Source organism: Rattus rattus, chromosome 5 (assembly GCF_011064425.1).
Source record: "Rattus rattus isolate New Zealand chromosome 5, Rrattus_CSIRO_v1, whole genome shotgun sequence".
Lineage (NCBI taxonomy): Eukaryota > Metazoa > Chordata > Mammalia > Rodentia > Muridae > Rattus > Rattus rattus.
Window position 1 is genome coordinate 127,215,033 of NC_046158.1, and position 12,722 is coordinate 127,227,754.

General features: G+C 44.5%; 1 pseudogene; it reads right to left on the reverse strand.

Annotated features, from left to right (window-relative positions):
- Positions 1-227: 227 nt before the first annotated feature.
- Positions 228-1,774, reverse strand: LOC116900667 (annotated as a pseudogene).
- Positions 1,775-12,722: the final 10,948 nt, after the last annotated feature.

The window sequence follows — 12,722 nt, forward strand, 5'->3', positions numbered from 1 at the left end:
ACTCGCTGAAGTATTTCAGTGAATTCTACATATCCTAGTGCTGGTCACCTCCTGGGGCTGCTTCAGGAGTAAATTTCTGTTACTTGGGTTGTATTATCTCATTAGTCTATCTTCAATGTCTTGGATTAATTTCTTTTGGGGGGTGTGTGTGCTTCTCCAGCTTTTATTTTTGCATGTAAACCACTGGGGGAGTCTTGTTGGTGTGGGCACCCTAGAAATTAGGCTGGAGTTCTGAGGGCTCCAGACACTAGCTGGAAAGTCAGGTGACAGGAACAATGATTCAGACCGATCACATGATTACAAAGCTGGGGGCTCCAGCAGGGCTCCAGGTGGTCAGGGGTGGACATCTAAGGAAGCAGTGACATTGGAGGGGCAAGCACTGGGCCGGCCTTGAGCTGCCTGGATGACATCAGGGACAGAGGATCTGGTAGCTCCAGGGATCTCCGGTCCATGCCTTACTTGGCCAGGGGGTTCCTGAAGGATCTGCCAGCAAACTTGGCTTTGCTGCCCAGCTCCTCCTCGAGTCTAAGGATCTGATTGTACTTGGCAGGCGCTCAGATAGGCAGGGGGCACCAGTCTTGATCTGCCCAGTGCAGAGCCCCACCACCAGGTCAGCAATGAAAGTGTCCTCAGTGTCCTCAGTCTCCTCAGATTGATGGGACACCATGACACCCCAGCCATTGGACTGGGCAAGTTTATGCCTTCAGAGACTTGGTCACAGAGCCAATCTGGTTCACTTTGTGCAGGAGGCAGTTGCAGGATTCTCGCCTGCAGCCTTGGCAATCCGCTTAGGGTTGGCCATGGTAAGGTCATCCCCCACCACCTGGATGCCTGCAGTAGCTGTGAACTTCTGCCAAGCATCCCAGTCGTCCTGGTCAAAGGGGTCTTCAATGGACACCACTGGGTAGTCCTTGATGAAGGACTTGTACAGATCGGCCAGCTGGTTGGGTGTGATGTACCAGCTGGCGTCATCCGGAGACTTGAAGTCCAGGTCATACTTGCCAGCCCTGTAGAACTCAGAGGCAGCCACATTCATGCCGATGACAACCTGGTCAGTGTAGCTGGCCTTTGTAATGACGGACTTGAGCAGCTCCAGTGCTTCTTTGTTCTCCAGGCTGTTCGGTGCGAATCCACCCTCATCACCCACGTTGGTGTCGTCTCCCATTCTTCTCCTTGAGGATGTTCTTCAGGTTGTGGTAAGCGTCTGCTCCAGTGCACATGGCTTCCCGGAAAGAGGATGCCCCCACTGGCAGGATCATGAACTCTTGCATGGCCAGTTTGTTGCCAGCGTGAGAACCGCCGTTGATAACATTGAAAGCTGGGACTGGCAGGATGACTTCAGGGTTGCCGGCCAAGTCAGCAATGTGACGGTAAAGGGACACCCCCTCCTCCACAGCACCAGCCTTGCAGACAGCCAGGGACACCCCTAGGAAGGCATTTGCACCAAATTTAGATTTATTCTCCGTGCCATCCATCTCGCTCATCAGCTGGTCAATCTCCTACTCCACAACATTCAGTTTTTTGCTAACCAGAGCAGGTGCCATAGTGTTATTGATGTGTTCAACAGCCTTTGAGACACCCTTCCCCATGAAGCAGGTCCTATCATTGTCTCGGGTGCTAGGGTGTCGTAGATGCCAGTGGACGCACTGCTGGGCACCACAGCATGGAAGAGGCCTTTTGCAGTGTAGAGATCCACCTCAACGGTGGGATTCCCACGGGAGTCAAAGATCTCTCTGGCATGGATCTTGAGAATGAACATGGTAAAGTTCGGGCAGTAGGATTGCTGCAGAAGAAGGAAAGAGGGTCCTGTAGACACCGAAGGGAGTCCTAAAGACACGTGAGCGCGACTCTGTACCAGAGCAGCACTTGGATTAATTTCTTGTATTTACCATGATAGTTAGATTCTGGGTTTGAGGCCCTCCTAATGATTTTTCTTAATATCAGTCATTCTACTTTTCAAAGTTAGAATTTCTATCTGTTTCTATAAATGCACTACCATCTCTTTATTGATATTCTGCATTGAGAAACCATTGCCATTTACTCTTTCTTGGTTTTCTAACCTTCTGCAAACTCATTCATGGTTTGACATTTCTGGATCCTGCATCCAACATCTGGGTCCTTTGAAAGGCAGTTTCTGTTGTCGTCTTTTCTTGCTTCTTTACCTGTCTAGTGTTTTGTTTTTAAAACCTGGACATTTTAGATCATATGTTGCAGCAGTTCCAGGTTTTGGTTATTCCTCTCTTCTCAGAAGCCTTTAGTCGTTAGCTCATCTGTTCTGCAGTGCGACCAGACTGACTGTGTGACTCCGACTTCCTCCACTGGGTGTTAGCTTTGACTCACTGCCCAGGCTCTCACCTCTGTTTTAATTTTCATTTTGGATTTCTAGCAGCCACCACCAGCTCAACCTGGCTTAAAATTCAGCAATGTCTGAATGGTTTGTAAATTTAAATCCGTAAGAGCGTCTCCTGTTGCAGGTGGATCTGTGAGCAGACTGGGACACTTTCGAGGCAACACCACTCTTTGGCCACCAGCAGTTCTCAAGCAGATGTTCTTCCACAGCTGCAACCTCATGCATGCGCACAGCATTCACAACCTTCAGAAAGTAATCTAACCAGGTCCTTCAACACATCCATCTCTCCCCTGAGTCTCTGTAGTCACCTTCTTGCTGGTCAGCCATTTGTTGTCACTAATCTTGCAGTTATTAATTAGCCTCCTCTCAAACGTTTAGCTCTAAGATGGCTATTGCTTTGGCCAATGCCTCAGGACATGAGTTTCTCCAAATCTTATTCCAAATAATGGGACACTGTCAAGAAGGGAGCAGAGTTTGCAGGGTGCTGCTGTTGCCTCTCATCCTGGGAAGACAATCTATTGCTATTCTCTACCAGGGTGAGCTAGTGAGAGGCATGAGGAATGTTGATCTGTTCCGCATTTCTTTCTTTTCTGAGCATCACTAGAATTCAATATACTTTGAATTTTGCTTCCTTTTTTTTCCTTGTTAACACAACCACAATCCTAGTTTGAGTTCTGTTGCTGTGATAAACACCTTGATCGAAAGCAACTTGGGGAGGAAAGGGTTTATTTCAATAAGGGGTTATTTCATACTTTATAGTACATGATTGAAGGAAGCATGAATAAAAGCTCAACCAGGACCCTGGAAGGAGAAACTGAAGCAGAGGACATGGAGGAATGCTAATTACTGGATTGCTTTCTTGGCTTGCTCAGCTACCTTTCTTACTTAGTTCAGGCCCACTTGCCTAGGAATAGCACCACCCTCAGTGGACTGGCTTCTCTCTCATGAACTAGCAATAAAAAAAAATTCCCCATAGAGATGCCCACGAGCTAATCTAATGATGGCAGTGCTTCAACTAAGGTTTTCTCTTCTTGGTGTGTAAAGTTGACAGCCAAGGCTAACCATCACCACAACCCAGAAAGCATTCTAAAGCAACGTGTAGACAGACTGCCAATTCTTTGTGGCTTGTTTTTTATTTTAACATTTTTGTCTCTGTGTTTGTGAATATGCATAGAACTGACTTGAGTTAGTATGTTAGAATGTGCAGCTGTGAATTCTTCACCCACTCTAGTCTCTAGGATCTTGCCTATTAGAGTTTGAGACCTTGAACATCACTCAAAGACCCAAGTGTTGAAGGCTGGTTTCACAGCCTGTGATGTTATTGGCAAGTGGTAGAATATTTGGGAGGTAGAGCATAGTAAGAGGAACTTAGGTCATTGAAGGTGTCTCTCTCCCTTGTCTTTTGTCTCCCAAGAGAAGAAACTGTAGTGAAAATCCCCATCACAAACCTCAAAGCAATGGGACCACTGACCATTGGCCAAAATCTCTGAAACCATTATAAATGTTTCCTTCTCTGAGCGTGTGTGCAGGTGCCCAGGACAGAGGACAACCTCAAGGTGTTAGTATGTAGGTACGGTTGTCTCTCATTTCTCATTGGCCCACTTGGCTAGGCTGGCTGTCCAGAGTATGTCAGGGATCTGCTTGTCTCCTCCCCAGATTTTGGATTATAAAGAGCATGCCACTATATCAGGTGTTGGGGGGAAGGATTCTGGAAGATCAAACGTAGGTCTTTATTCTTGCAAAGCAAGCATTTTACTGACTGAGCTACCTCCCAGCCTTGCACTTCCTTCTTCAAAGTTGTGTATATTAGGTTCTGTGTCATAATGACAGAAAGCTGACTAGCTCACTGCTCAGCCATAGCAGTTTACAGTGACTTTTTTTATGTGTCAGCAGTGGCACAACTAAGAATTCACTTTACCCTCAAAACTGAAAGCTTTTTGGTAATTAAACACTTTCCTTAGGACTGTTTTTTTTTTTTACTCCCTTGACAAACAATTTGATGTAACTTTATTTTAGAAGTTGGAGCGAGTAAGTCTTTGTTGCAATCCTGAAGCAGCAATAAAAACTAACTCCTAGAGTCCACCACTCATAGAAAGACAGGACATCAAGTGGAGGCATGGGGTTTCCATCGCACAGTCAAAAACCCTAGCCCAAAATTGTTCCTGTCTAAAAGAACTGCAGAGACAAAATTGAAGAGACTGAGGGAAATGCGGTCCAGTGATTGACCCAACTTGGGATCCATCTCAATGGGAGGCTGCAAGGCCTGACACTACTATGCTATGGTGTGTTTACAGACAGGAACCTAGCATGACTGTCCTCTGAGAGGCCCAACAAGCAGCTGACTGCAACAGAAGGAGATACTTACGCCCAACCAGACTGAAGCTGGGGACCCCTGTGGTTGAATTAGGGAAAAGCTAAAAGAACCTGAGGAGGAGAGTGACCCCATAAGAAGATTAACAGTCTCAACTCTCCTGGACTCCTGAGGTCTCTCATCTACTGAGCCACCAACCAGGAAGCGTACACTAGCTGGTTTGAGGCCCTGACTCATGTACAGCAGAGGACTGCCTGTTCTGGCCTCAGTAGGAGAAGATGAGCCTAACCCTCAAGAGACTTGAGGCCCCAAGGAATGGGGAGGACTGTTGGGGAAAGGGGCATACGGTTGAAGACAATGGGGCAGGAAGAATGGGACGAGGAACTGTGGGATGGTGACTGGGAAGGGGCAACAACTGGACTTTAAAAAATAAAAGTAATAAAAAATTACTTTAAGATTAGATACCTCTATTTACCTATGAGGTAGGTACAAGAAAGATTTGAGTTCAGTGCCTTTTTGTATTTGGGCAAACTTTCTGGAAAATTCCCTAGATTGTCTTCTCAGTCCCTCGACAGGGTTTCTTTGCTCTACATTCTTTTCTTTGTTTCAACTCAAATGACAAGCTGACGCTTGTTCAAAAGGCACTTTATCCACTGAGCCATCTCTCTCCAGCCCCTTGGTGTTTCTAATGCTTTAGGGAGGAACGGTTTCCCTTACTTAGGCATGGCAGCTGGCAGAGAGGGTTGCACCAGGGGAAATAGCCTCTGTGGTACTGTCTGGAAGCGCTCAGGTCCTTGGGTCTAATACTGATGCCGAGGACAAAGAAATGATGGAATGGAAAGCTATGGTCACTGTTCCCAGTAAGTCACCATGGGGTACTAAACTCTATCTACTGAGAATAGGGCATTTGCAAAGCAATGTGCACTAAAGTGTGGGTTGGGGTGTGTTGTTTGGTAACTCAGTACTTATCTAATATGTCTACGGCCCCAGCTTCCATCTCCAGCACTGCAAAAGAAAAAAGGAAGAAGGGCTGAAGCTCTCCATCCCAGAACAGGGTCTGTTCTTGGTGTTAAAGCTTTTCCTCACCCTTCCACCTGTAGGTCCTGGCTTGTATGCAAGTATCCTGGCTTCCCCAGGATATTCTTTGTCTGTGACAGACTTGATTTTATATTTCTTTCCGGTCACCTTTATATTTTATCCTTGAGTTATTTCCATGTAAAAGAGTGAGAAATTCTCCTTGGCATTTGATAGCAGTTGAATGCACAGGGAGATCTTTCAGCCTGTCTGCCAACACTGAGGATCCTGCCTGCTGGCTGAAGACGAAGACTGTGAAATGCCTTCACAGCCTATGCAAGAACGGGAAATGAGTGTTACTGGCCCCAGGAGACCCTTGCTTCCCTAGCCTCTAAATTTTCCTCTAACTCTGGCTTTAGCTTTCAACAAACCGTAGCTGGTAGCCAAGAAAAATACTTTTAAGAACACCCCCTTCAAAACCAGGAGGGGAAGATTTATAAATTTAAAAGTAATTACAACAAAGCAGGAAGTTGAATTGCATGAATGAATCTTTCCTGTCACCTGTAAAGGGGCTTCGTAGGTAGAAGGTGACGCCTCCTATCCAAGGATGTTCTACTCCTATCAGACCTTAGGTCATTCTCCATCTTCACCAGAGGCACGTTCCTCGACCGCAGGCAAGTGGCATGTTTTCGAGAAGGAATAAAAGGAAAAAAAACTGGCTTGCACTCCAGACCTCTCAGTCCAAATGGAGAGGAAACTCTGTACATAAGCGTTGGTTCCCCAAAGGAAAGAAAACGAGAAGTCACTTCCTATCCATTAAAGTATCCAAAACATTGCCGAGGGAATATTGAGCTGCTCCAGATGCTAAGCACGTTAAGTCTGAAGAAGCCAAAAAACATGTGAGGGGTGTTCCTCAAGCAGACCATTTCCTTGAGGAAGCTCAGGGTTCTCCAGTTGGTTCCTTGAGCAGGCAGCACACTTAAGGACATTACAAGCTAAAATTAGGGTCCTGGGAGTGCAAGCCTGTTCTGTTCTTCCAGCTCAGACACTGTGCTTGAATGGAGTTAGTTGGAAGACTGACCCAGGAAAAGCAATTGCAAGCCTGGACCACAGTGTATCCTTGCAGCTCTAGAGGATGCCATCGAGGATGGGGCTATGGAGAGAAAAATCCAGTGATGCAATAAATCATCACAAATAGTGTTTGCTATTATAATAAACAAGAGATTTTCCATAAAAACAAATATACAAATAACAGCAGACAGATTTCCAGAGCTTATTCGCACAATGGATGGATCCTATGCTAAAGGCTTGGCTGGTATCATTGGCAAAGCAACACAATATATAGTTTTCCATTTTTTATGACTCATTTTGATAATTGTGGTATTAACCTACGACTGAACAGCAAGAAAAGGAGTTACTGAAACATGTCACAGGTATGTGGATGTGGAAAAGAGTGTAGGAAACACACTGTGTTTCTGTCAAAGTCTGCACTAGAAACATGTCTATTGCTAGTTGTGTGTATCTCGAGGGCATTTCCTAGCATAATCGCCCATGTAAGTACTACTGTGCAATAATTTTCAAAGGCTGCTAGTGTGCCCACATGAATATAGTCTAGATAATACATAGCCATTCCCTTTAAAAGTGGGCATCCTCTGAGTGGTAGTAATTTCTTGAACATAGATGAAGGTAGGTTGTTTATGGGAATCTTATTTTTAGCTTCTGTTTTAAGGTGAATAGTCTGAGTTGTATTTCTCTTTCCAAAAAGGTCAATCTTGTATGTTTCCTTGGATGTGTCTCCTCTCTCACTTCTCTACCTCTTCTCGGATCTCTACCATGTCCCTTCTTTCTGCTACTCTTTCTTCCTTTCCTGCCTCCCCTTCCCTTTCCCTTTTACTCTCCCCTCCTCACTTTTCTGATCTCCTTTCCTCCTCTTTCCCTTGTCTCTCCTTTTCTTTTTACTTTCCCCTCCTCTCCCTTTCTTTCCTCTCCTTCCTCCTTTTTGTCTCTTCCGGCCTTTTCTTGTCTGTTCCTCCTTCCCTCTCTTTTCTTCTTCATTCTCCTTCCTTCCCTTCCCCTCCCCTCCCCCCCAGCTCTCCAGTAGGTACTCTAGTGCTGTCTGAATCAGCAGGCTCTGGATTGATGGTATCTATTGTAAAGACATTCCTAGAAAGGTGTGGCAGGATCCAGGTTTCCATGGGAGGTATCCATTTTCATCTCTTTGTGCATTCTTGGCTTCTTAATTACCGCTTTTCATTAAAAAATTCTTAATTGTCTGTTTAATTGAGTTGGTGTTTACAGTGGACTATATCATGTTCATAGACAAAAAATAGATTTGATATTGGTGCCTTGTTTTCAAAATAGAACCTTCTGAGCTTTCTATATAATATTCACTACAGTTGAACTGACTCCTTTCGGGTAAATCTGTATTGTATTTGTGAAAAATCACAAAATATCAGCAGTTAGATCTGATGTTCTACTCAGATGTTCTTCCTAATTTTCTTTTTATTACTCTTTGCAAAATTGTAAAGCAATACAGCCTCCTAGTTACAGGGACCATTGGCAAACATAAATAGCAAACAAACTCCAGTGGGCACACATCGCCTCCTGTGCCTCAGTCATTGCGCTGCTCACAGAAAACGTTCCCTAGCTAATTCACAATTGTAGAAGGACAGGAAAAGGGCAAACAGAGCCCAAGGGACAGCAGTGGTGGCCAAGTCTACTGACCCATCTGGGAAAGTGAGCCCCTGCAGTACAAGTAAGAAAACAAAAGGCATTCATGGTTGGATCCATTGGCCACATGGTCAAGGTCAAAAATCTAACCACCTAGGGCCAGATTCAATAAAGACCCGTCTGGCTTTCATGCCAAGCCACAGAGGCCTGGAAAAATCAATTTTCTGGAACTTGTAAAGTCTCCCATAGTCAAAGCAAAGTCAGCATTCCTCTCTGTTCTCGCTGCTGCTGAGACGATGCAGAGGCTTGGGTCGGCCATGACCTTGGCTGCCTTCCGCAAGTCATAGCAGAACCATGCAGAAGGAAGAAAGGGGGCATTCCTCTGTGCTGAGCACTGGCACACTGCAGGCTGCCATGCCTAGAAGTACCCAAGTCATTCACTCATTTGTTTGTTTTTCATTAAGCAATGTAGGATACTCAACTTTGTGTGGGTGCTGGGCTAGAGGTTAGGAAAAGGAAGGTAAGAATACATGGTATTTATCTTCTATGAGACCTCAGGAGGAGATAATCCCAGTGGAGGAATGCAAGGGACCCAACAGGGATATGGAAAAGTAGCATTTCAATTTAGTCTAGGAGACTAAAGCTCTGTTATAAAGGAGTAAGAATGATGTCGGCCTTGAAGAAGGAAGGAGAAAACCCGCTGTATGTGAACATCAAATGAAATAATGTAGAAATGAGTGGGAGCGGCAGAGAGGGATGGAGTGAAAGATAAAAAGAGATAAAGAGAAAAGAGAATGCAAAACCATAAATAAAATTGCAGAAAAGGGGAAAATGAACAATGGAAGGGAGAGAAGGAAGAGAGAACACATGGGGGCAAGAGAAAGAGAAAGGTTGCAGCACCTGAATGGTTTGGTCCTGGAAATCTGCCAGGGCTATATGAGTATGAAGATACAACAGGCTCCGAGAAAATGGCAGACACACACACACACACACACACACACACACACACACACACACACAAAGCTGGGAAGAGGAGGGATGTACTAGCCGCTCTGATAGAAGACACCTACTACACAGTGCAGAAATTCAGCACATTTATAATGCGTACCCAAAGAGGAGAGTTCAGTTGCCTCAGTAAGAGGACGCTCTAAAGGAGTGGTCTCAGGCTCTAAACATCCAGGAGAAAAATCTGTGACAGATGCTTTTCACATACACTGTCACATTGACACTTGGACCATAGAAAGGCTTTGTAATTTACCTGAGCCAGATCATGGGTAAGAGTTTGAGGTCCTTGACATATGAGCAACACACATCACTCAAAACTTCATCTGTTCACCACAGAGGATGAAAGGAATGAATACAAAGAGAAAGTGGAAAGATGGAAGAGGGAATATGGAAAAGGAGAAAAGAAGAGATGTGAAAGAGCCCAGTCCTAGCCATTCAACCACTGGGGAACAAGGAAGAGATAGGCATTTGAACTAATTATGAAGACTTGGGAAAGTCAAAGTAATCAGCTTTTTCTCTGAACAAAGGGGATAATGTTGGCATTTCATTTTTGACAGGGCATGTATGTGTATGGATACATTGGTGTAGAGCTGGACAAGAGACTAGAATAGTATTGAAGGCTCCTTTACCAGTCACTGGTGAGCTTAGAGGAGGCATGGGGAAATCTTAGGGTAGTGAGCTGATAGGGTATGGGACCAGGAGATCAGGTGAAGAGATGGAGGCATGTAGGAAAATGGCCTACATTTTGGCTTTGTTGGTTGGGCTTCGGGCAGGGATGTGCTTTAGGATGCAGAATAGAGTGGAAGAAAATATAGAATGGAGGTCTTGAAGGATGAGGTGATTTGTGTGCAGGATCATGGGTCAGAGTGTCTCAGTGATCACATGTAACAAGATTCAAGATCAAAGGCAAAATGAGCGTCTTTGGGTTAAGGTGGCAATTAGGGATGAAAATGAAGAAAACTGACAAAAGGAAAACTCAAGTCAAATGTTCAAGAGAGTGCTACAGGCAGCTCAGGACAGGAGGCTCAGAGTATCAGGGGGTGGCCCGTGAGAACAGGGGCCTTCAACATGAGGGGTTTTATGACCTCTAGAATGGTCAGGCAAGGCAAGCACAGTGTAGCAGTCCTCATGATCATCCTGATCAGTTCAATGCCAGGCATCCCCCCTGTGAAATGTGAAATAGAAGGTCATGTGATGCCAGCACAAAGGACAGTGATCTGGAAAGAGTGCCTGAGGATGCTGCTTAGATGCAGTAATGGTTGCCTATCTAACTAAGATTCCTTAAATCAGAGGAATAGTGATATGGAGGATTCTTTATTTTGTATAAGTCATTCTTCTGTAAATGTAAAAGTGACATTTGTATGTCAACCATGTTTTAAGCATTATTTCTGCCTTTTAAAATAATTTAATTTTTGATGTGCATAGTTAACTGTACACATTCATGGGGTCCTGTGGTGTACTTTAACACATGTATTTCAACACATTTATACAGTTGCATTGGTAAAATCTGACTGACTCCCCTTATTTCTCCCCCTTCCAAATCTTTCTAATCTCTGGTTACCACTGTTCCACATTCAATTTAGTTTTTTTTAAATGCTTGTATGTGTGTGTACCATATGCGTGACTGGTACAGGAGAAGGCCAGCAGATCGCATAATGTCCTCTGGAACTGGAATTACAGATGCTTTGGTGCTGGGAACTGAATCCAGGTCCTTAGCAAATATAGTAAGCATTCTTAACTACTGAGTCATCGCTCCAGCTCTATACTCCTAGTTTACTGGCAACGTCCAGTAATTCGTTGCTGTTGTTCATGTCTGGTCTCCTGTTCTTCCTTAGGCCAGTATGATGTTCCCATCTGCATTCATGTCTGTGTATCCTTGTCGTTTATCTTGTCAGATCTGCAGGGATTCTTTAGAACCCTAGGTCTTCTCTCCAACTCATCCATGGCCTTTAGCCATTTGTAGCCATTGTTGATTCTTCTAATTAATGCCAGGCCAATGGATTTGCAAGAACATTTCATCTTACTAGCTCCGACGCAGAAATCAAGGACTAGATAAGGTTACTGTGTGTTCTTTATCTTTCTTTACTCTTCTTCCCAGCTGCCAGAAAATTCTACAGTGTAATGTGAGCAAGGCAAGCAGTGCCACCCCCTACTCTTTGAATCACACTGAACTGTCCCAACTGTGTGCTGTTAGATAAATTCCCCAACTTTCTTGATGCCTCTTGGTAGAAAAACTGAATTGTGGTCCACACATATAATGTGTATTTAATCCCTGAAGTTTGATCGCCATGCTGAATTTGTGCTTCTTTTGGCAAAATGTAGTCTAGGGTAGCCACAAAACTGTTTACCAGATCACCAAAAGAGAGGTTACTAAAAATTTTAAGACATACCTTCTTCGAGATGGAGAGTAGTGTTATATTGTTTATATTGGAGTGAGACACCAAGCTTGAAGCAAATGAGTAGGACAGGTGTGTGGGGGGGTTGAGGTGTGGTATGTGTGTGTGTGTGTGTGTGTGTGTGTGTGTGTGTGTGTGTATGTGTGTACACATATGAGCAGACAGGGTGAGGAATAGTTCACGGTAAAAAAGAAAAAAGTATGAGGATTTTTCAGGCATTGACATGAGTCACACATGGCGAAGTCCTTCAGCTCAACAGCCTATCTGATCCAAGCAAGTCATCCATTGCTGTGTTTGGGGGTGCATCTCCAGAGTTCTAGTGTTAAAAACTTGGTCCTCAGTGAAGCAGGGTTGAAAAATGAGGTGTTTGGCAGGTGATTGGTTAGGAAAACTCTGCCCTCATGAGCAAATTAGCCCACAGGCTACTAGATTAATAGATAGCATCAGTGTGGTTTTGCTATTGAAGAAATTGTTTCTACTATGCTTACTCTTCTTGTCTTGGGACACCTTCTTTAAGGTTATGATGCAACAAGATGGCTCACACTAACTTCCAGGACTTTAAAAAATATTTTTCCCTCTATAAATGACCCTGTTTGTGCTTAGTCATTTAATCAATAAGGAGAATAAGAGGAATCAAACAGGCAGCACCAAGATCAAGAGTTATAGTGGGATCATTTGGGCAACAGTAAGTGCCTGTTTATTGTAATTGTAATTTAGGGAGCAGCAGAGAGAATGCCATGTGTGAGCACCATCCTTCCTGAGTCTGAATGGAGACTATAATAAGCCTATTCTTTTCTGTCATCCTTGTCCAGTCTACCTCCAAGGTAACAGGGATGCTTTGTCACTTGTTCCAGGGGAAGCCGGTGCTAGGGAAGGTGGCCAGGGTACTCACACCATAAAGTATGAAGCCTTCTGCTCACGACAGCATGCAGGTCTTTGCCTCCCACTTTGGGCTGACTTCAGTTTGCTGTAGTGG